The 7073-nt window shown below is 37.4% G+C and overlaps 1 long non-coding RNA gene across 1 annotated transcript; it reads left to right on the top strand.

Annotated features, from left to right (window-relative positions):
- Positions 1-2548: 2548 nt before the first annotated feature.
- On the top strand, positions 2549-6846 carry LOC308311366. Its single transcript, XR_013963641.1, has 3 exons — positions 2549-2726; positions 4511-4541; positions 5437-6846. It is a non-coding gene; the product is annotated as an uncharacterized lncRNA (long non-coding RNA).
- Positions 6847-7073: the final 227 nt, after the last annotated feature.

Genomic DNA, 7073 nt, shown 5'->3' with positions numbered 1-7073 from the left:
TATTTATATAAATAACATGTATGGTAGTGTTTGATACACAAGCTTCTAGGGTGAATGCAAATTGGCAATTCATCACATTTTGAACATGAAAGTATCTGATGTCAATATCAACTTGGTTAAAACCAAGTGCTAGGTCTGCTTGTGGATAAAACGTCCAGCAGGTGGCAGCAATTCATCAATATTCAGAATGGTTATGTAATTTGAACTATTTTAATGCAATTATGTACACGTTATAGTCTCAATGTCCCACAGTTTTAACAGGTAATGTACGGTTTATTTGAACAATCCAGTAGCATAAAGTATACGAATTCATCTAACCGTGAATTCATTAAGTTCAGCATGCTATGTACTAAAGATAAAAATAAAGAAATGAGAGCTCAAAGATGTTTTGCTTTTCAAAAATGTATACAGTGGCGGAAAATAACTAAGTACATTTACCAATGTACTGTAGGTGTAGGCTTATTACAATTTTGAGGTATTTGTACTTACTATTTCCAATAAATAGGCCTATACTTTTACTTCCACTGCAGTACATCTCAGATCCCAATATTGTATTTTACCCCACTACATTTATTTGACCGTGAGTACTGTTTACCTTTGACAGTATGTTAAGTACATTTTGATACCAATACGTGTGTACTTTTATTGAGGTAGCCTATATTTTGAATTCCGGACTTTTTTTTACAGTAGTAATTTTGGATTATTATTGATATTGAAGTATAAAACGTGAGTACTTTTTCAACCATTATGTCTTAATAAAATAATTGTAATTATCTTGAATCCAGAGATCTGGATAACGTTCCCACATCCAACATTAAACTGTAATCTTTACATTTTATCAAAGATACATAAATATATAGTAAGAGACACTATAGTGACTCCCATTGTAACAATGAAATTCGGAAGTGCTCAATCTATCTCAATGGGATAGTTCCACGCTGATAAATCCGAGGTTCCTTTTAACTGCGACACCGCAAATTACATCACTCACTTCCTCTTCCGAAATTCAAGGTATGTCGCGCTGTGATCATATACACTAGAAGTTATTTCAATTTATTAACTAAATGCACAAATTCCGTTTAAACCTGTTAATCACTCTGTTAAACAACACACCGCGGCACCATTACGTGCCTTTATGCGTTCGTTTATTTACGTTTTAATCATGCTATCGGGCTATGTTGTTCAGGCTAACGTATGTGCTAACATGAAGCTATAGTGAACAGGCTAGGAAGCTATGAGGCCCGAGCGCGGCAACGCTTACCGCACTGCCGTAACACGAAGAAGTTTACTGTTTTTTGTAATCGAGCTATCTACCCGCTATGATTTGCTATTAACACAGCTGGAATCTATCGTGAAATCATGAATATTGCATTTTTAACGGACTGTGCGTCCGTCAGTCAGTTTCTATGAATTTGTTGTACAGAAATAGTGTAGCCTAATTTAAGCTACTTCAATCATACACTGAAGCCTATATGTTGCATTACATTAGTGATAGCTGTGTGACCTTGTAGATATTTGTTGGCATGATGCTTAAAAACAACATTGTGGTTTGAGATCTATCTAACTTTTTCCTATCCTCCCTCCCCCCTCTCCCCTGGTGACTACTAACTTTACGTAAGTAAAGTAAGACGATGTATTTTTTGTGTGAGCTGAAACATAATCATTTAATAATTATCTTAATGGTGTCATGTTGTCTTTTTATTAGCTTAACAATTACGTTACTTTGCTGAAACATTATTATTAGTATTAATAAAGTATAGCTTGTATCACAGCTAGTTGAAAGTAGAGCTTGTAGATAAGCTATTTTCAATTCGGCTATTTTCGATTTACATATACACATACTTTAAAACAATTTTGCTTTTGATACTATAAGTATATTTATGCCAATACTTTTCTATTGTATGGCCATGCAAAATAATACTGGTCATTTTTAGTAGGTGGGGATTTTTTTATTTTATTTTATTCTTTCGTGGGAAGGATGGGTAGCAAGATTGTTATCTTTTTTGTCCGAGATAGGGCTTATTTGCCTGAGTAAGTCCCTGAGAACGCGTTTCTCAGGCCAGGTGGCCCATTAGAGCAGGTGCCCTAATTATGGATATTAACAATACAATTTATTAATACCTTATATTTCATATTGTGAGCTTGTGGAACCGTTCACAGTGTTGCCAAGTCTAGTCATTATAAGCTACTTTCGACTTGTTTATCTGTAAAGTTTCTTTAAAATATTGGTGGTCCTTGAGATGAAAATGTTTAAGAACCACTGCTCTAAAACAACATTGGACAATTATGTTTGACAGTCGGCACTATAGTTGCTATTTTTTTTCGGATTTTCTGACTTGATCTAGCCTGTTAACCTTTTCATAGACCTGGTTGCTTGTTTCTCTCTCAGTCACAAAATGTGGCAACCGTCAAAGCACGTCCCTAGACTAGAGTTTGTTTTGATGCATGATCTGCGTTAGGGTCCGCGCCCCACGCAGACTATCGCGGACCCCCGCGCCGAACTCCGCGGGGGTCCGCGCCGAGCAAACGCAGACCATCGGTCGAATTCTGACTTTTTTTCATTTTTTTCCCACCAAATGCCAATAAATGTCCTATTACGGCCTATTAAAGTGAAAGTATGACTACCAGTAGACTTTTTACTTCATATTGAACACAAACAACTGATTAATTGCTGCATGTCCTCCATTCTGCAGATTAAACTACATCATGACCCTACCTGCACCTGAGTAAGTATTTACTGTATCGGCTTAATGCTGTCCCATCTGTGTGTTCAGACTGGCAGGCAAATCCAGCCTGAATCAGATCTGTGCCACATCCAGATTTAAATCTGTTTTATTTAAATAAGTCAAAACTTTAGGCAATAATGACAACAATCATACCCACCAATTCTTATATTAATATATAAGCCTCTACCAACAGTAGATATGTCACTTTGTGGTAAATGTGCAATCTAAAGTAGCCTAAACGAAAAACTACTAGGCCTATTTGCTATGAATAAATACAACTTCTTCTAATTCATTGTTATATTATAATCACAAAAAATCTGAAATGGTTCTATAAGTAGGATTTTATTCTAGTCTATAAACATGCTCTACCAAACTTCTGAATTGTCTGTCAGTGATAAAAGGCAGTGATGCTAAGATAATACATTGACCATTTATAATGTAGAACAAGGAATCTAAATCATTCAGTAGAGCATGTTAACATTCTTTGACCATTGTTATGTTTTACTGTATCAAGCTAGATGATCATGTTCAGTAACATCTCTGAGTTGATGTGCAAAAAAACTTGTAAAGCATGGTATGTGAATCCACAGTGCCATCTAGTGGATTTTGTTTGCATAATACACCTCAACCAAATATAAATGACTCAATCAGCTTGAGTCCAGTTTCAGCATTTTCAATGAGTATTTAGTATTCTACGTCTCTAGGAGATGAACAAGGTCAATGCTTTTTGATTTTCAAGTGCCCCCAAATTATCATGCATAGATAGATAAGTGTGAAAATATGTTGTCAGGAACATGTTTTTATTTTTGCTCATTGCTATTTTCAAATAGCCAAAGAATAAATGTATGTTGAAGTGCTTGCATTGATTTAGATGCTACATTAACTATGTTAGCTGGGAACCCCCTCAAGGAACCCTTGGGGTTTCCCGAACCCAGACCCCACTTTGAGAACCACTGCCTTAAATGACCAACTGTCAACCTAGCTTTAAGTGGTCATCACTAATACTCATAAGATGACACCATTCCTGCCTACCCACTTTGTCGCAGAGGATAGCAATGTGTTAGTGATGGCCAATTGAACGATAGGTTGAAACTGTGTGAAGTGTTTAAATTGGAGCAGATTGATTCAATGCAAGCTGTTACAATGTAAGCCATTTAGTTAGAAATATGCAGCAGTGTGTATTGAACTTTACTCCTTTACCAGGAAATGATTAACCCATTTAGACCTGAGGACACATCTCTGTCACCCTATAGCTTTTTTTTTCCCCTGATGAAGGCTTAACCGCCGAAACGTTGGATATTTGTCTTACCTGCTGTCCGAATAAATATTGGTACTCTGGCTATTGGTGTGTGCGGCCACCTTCTTGTTCATTCAAGATCTCCTATACAGTTTTCTCCCGTGCGACGGCACCGCCACAAGGACTTTGGTGTGCGTAGAGCCTCTTTGTACACCCTATAGCTTTTAACCATGACTATAAACTTTACCTGAAAAATGGCAGATCTACATGCTCTGAGTGCTGCGCTACGAGCTTGTAGCTTGTTTTCTTTAACTCAAATCTTTGCTTCTGGGGGGGTCCCTGCTACAACATATTTTCAGATGGGGTCTGTGGCAAAATACAGATAATTCTCGGGGTCCTTGACATGAAATGGTTTGAGAACCACTGATAAGGTTTTGGAAGACATATTGTAGAATCTGGTGCCAGATCTCAATGGGTTAACAACACAAAAGAAAAATATTCTTTGAACAATTAAGTAATTGCTGATTTTCTCCTTTTCATTCTGCAGACTTAGCTGGTTGCTGTTGACCTACACTTGAGTAAGTATTAGTTATCAACACTGATGATGTTTTTACACAATATTTGTATTCAAGTTGAATATAGGTGCAAGAAGTGATGTCACACACACACACACACACACACACACACACACAATTTTGACACATAGTAACCACTTAGGCGTTATTCCTAGTATGGACTTTCAGTGGTGAGGTGACCACCGAACTACAACATGACGTCACTGAGCCGCGGTGAAGAGCATACCACGGCCACCGCCTCAGCCCTACTCTCTGTTTTTACTCGCCACCGCTCCACGCTATTTCAGCTCCGGTGGTCACCTCGCCACCGAAAATCCACACTATGAATAGGCCTTTAAGCCCTGTATGATTAGCAAAAATAGCAGACCGACAAGCTCACAACGTGACTTGTGAATTTGTAGCTTTATAGCTTAAAAACATACTTATGTTTATGGTGGAGGGGCAGATGTTTTGGTTAGGGACCCTTTGACCAAATGGCCACATTCTGAGCTTGTAGAACTGCTATTTGCAGCACACACCACTGTTGTACGATGGAACACACATTATACTTTAAATATTGAATACTATGGTTGATGTAATTAGCAATTGCATATTCTATACAGTACAGTAACTGACTACATAAGGCTTATTAATCCTGTGGGGAAGATTCTGCTCCAATCTCATGATTTTCAAAAGATCTGATTTTTTTTATTGTAAATCTCAAAGAAACATGTATAAGCAATGAGATTTTGTAAACTGTTTATGCTAGCAAAGTTTGTGTTGTAACTTTATATATTCCATGAGAGGTGGAGTTAGTTGCTTTAGCAAACAACACAAGGTTTCTTCCCGACAGCAACATTATGCATTTATGTTACTGATATACTTGTATAAATGTGACTATGAATATTCTTTCTTTCAGGTAAACCTTGCACAGTGAACCCTGGGTTCCAGTGGATCCTGTTTTTCTCTTAATCCAACACCCCAAACCCTTCTATCTCCCTGCTGCCTCTCTGTCTTTTGTCTCTACCTTTTCTCTATCTCGCCCAGAGAAGTCTCAGAGTTGGGAGCAACTCTGAGAGATCTTGCTCTGCTCCCTTAAGCAACCCCTTATACGCAACTTGATACACGTTTTGATGCAACCCTGATATGAAACCTGATACAACCCTGATATGAAACCTTGGATACAGTTTTTCTCTTAATCCAACACCCCAAACCCTTCTATCTCCCTGCTGCCTCTCTGTCTTTTGTCTCTACCTTTTCTCTATCTCGCTCAGAGAAGTCTCAGAGTTGGGAGCAACTCTGAGAGATCTTGCTCTGCTCCCTTAAGCAACCCCTGAAACGCAACTTGATACAAGTTTTGATGCAACCCTGAAACGCAACTTGATGCAACCCTGATATGAAACTTGATACAACTTTTGATGCAACCCTGATATGAAACCTTGAAACCTTGGATACAGCTTTTTGAGACATTTGTATTGCCACACCTTTGAGCCATCTTTGTTTATTCACCTTTTGTTTTGGTTAAACATCCATCCACCTAAACACCATTTCCACATTCCTGAGTGATAGTTTTTACATTCCGTATACATTCATTTTTGAAATTATTTGTTTCTGGCTATCCACTATCTGGATCCGAACGCAGCCTCAACTCGATCAGCTTGGTGTCTGCACTCTACATACTGAACCAGGACCGGACTGCGTACTGGACCAGGATCATCAAAGCAAACACATTTCACAAACTGTTTAGAAATACTCTTAACATTAGTACAGTATATACTCCTAGCAAGGCCAACCTCTCTTTATTGTTCAGCTTCTTTATACATTGTATAGTAAAATATACTTGAGTAAAAATAAATGTATGGTGGTTCAATAGGCTTGTTTAGAATTCTGTTTGATAGTTAAACTATTTGCAGCTCTGACAAGTGGACCTGTCTGTGATCACTATTGAACAGCGGTCCATCAACTGAAGTAGCCCAACTGCTATATTAAGTGTATACATTACCAAGATAATTTTCCTAATCATCACTATATTGTTAAGCTATCACTGAATATTTAATCAGCACTACTTGAAGGTTTGTTGCTTGTGCTAACATTTGAGAAACATTTCATTGGTTCAAAACAAAACGGTCATTTCCACATTCCTATACATTTAGTTTAATCTTTGATCAAATACTAAATCTACAAAGGTAGTGTTCATATCTATATTAACTGTCTATACTGCCTTATAGATACACTGATTTAATGAATGACTGGTATTTGTTTGGTGCACTAATCGTTTAGTCTAACATTGCCTGTATTGCATTAAATGCAGCCCGTTTTTTTAAATTAATTGCAAACTTGACCACATTTCCTCTTTTGAACAGTTCTTTAAACTAAACTGCTTATTAATACTGTTGTAGCCTACATTGTTTAGAAAGTGAGATAATACAAGTGGACGTGTGACAAATCACTTGCTTCTGTTTGGTACTATAGTGAATGTCCCTCAGTGATTGAGATTGCATTGTGGTTTTCAGTAGCTCACATCTGGTATATTACCTAGAATTCTGTGAAACTACA

This window comes from Protomyctophum bolini (genome assembly GCF_963924005.1).
Source record: "Protomyctophum bolini genome assembly, chromosome: 24".
NCBI lineage: Eukaryota > Metazoa > Chordata > Actinopteri > Myctophiformes > Myctophidae > Protomyctophum > Protomyctophum bolini.
The sequence above is the reverse complement of the archived record's forward strand: the minus strand, read 5'-3'. Positions and strand labels throughout refer to the sequence as shown.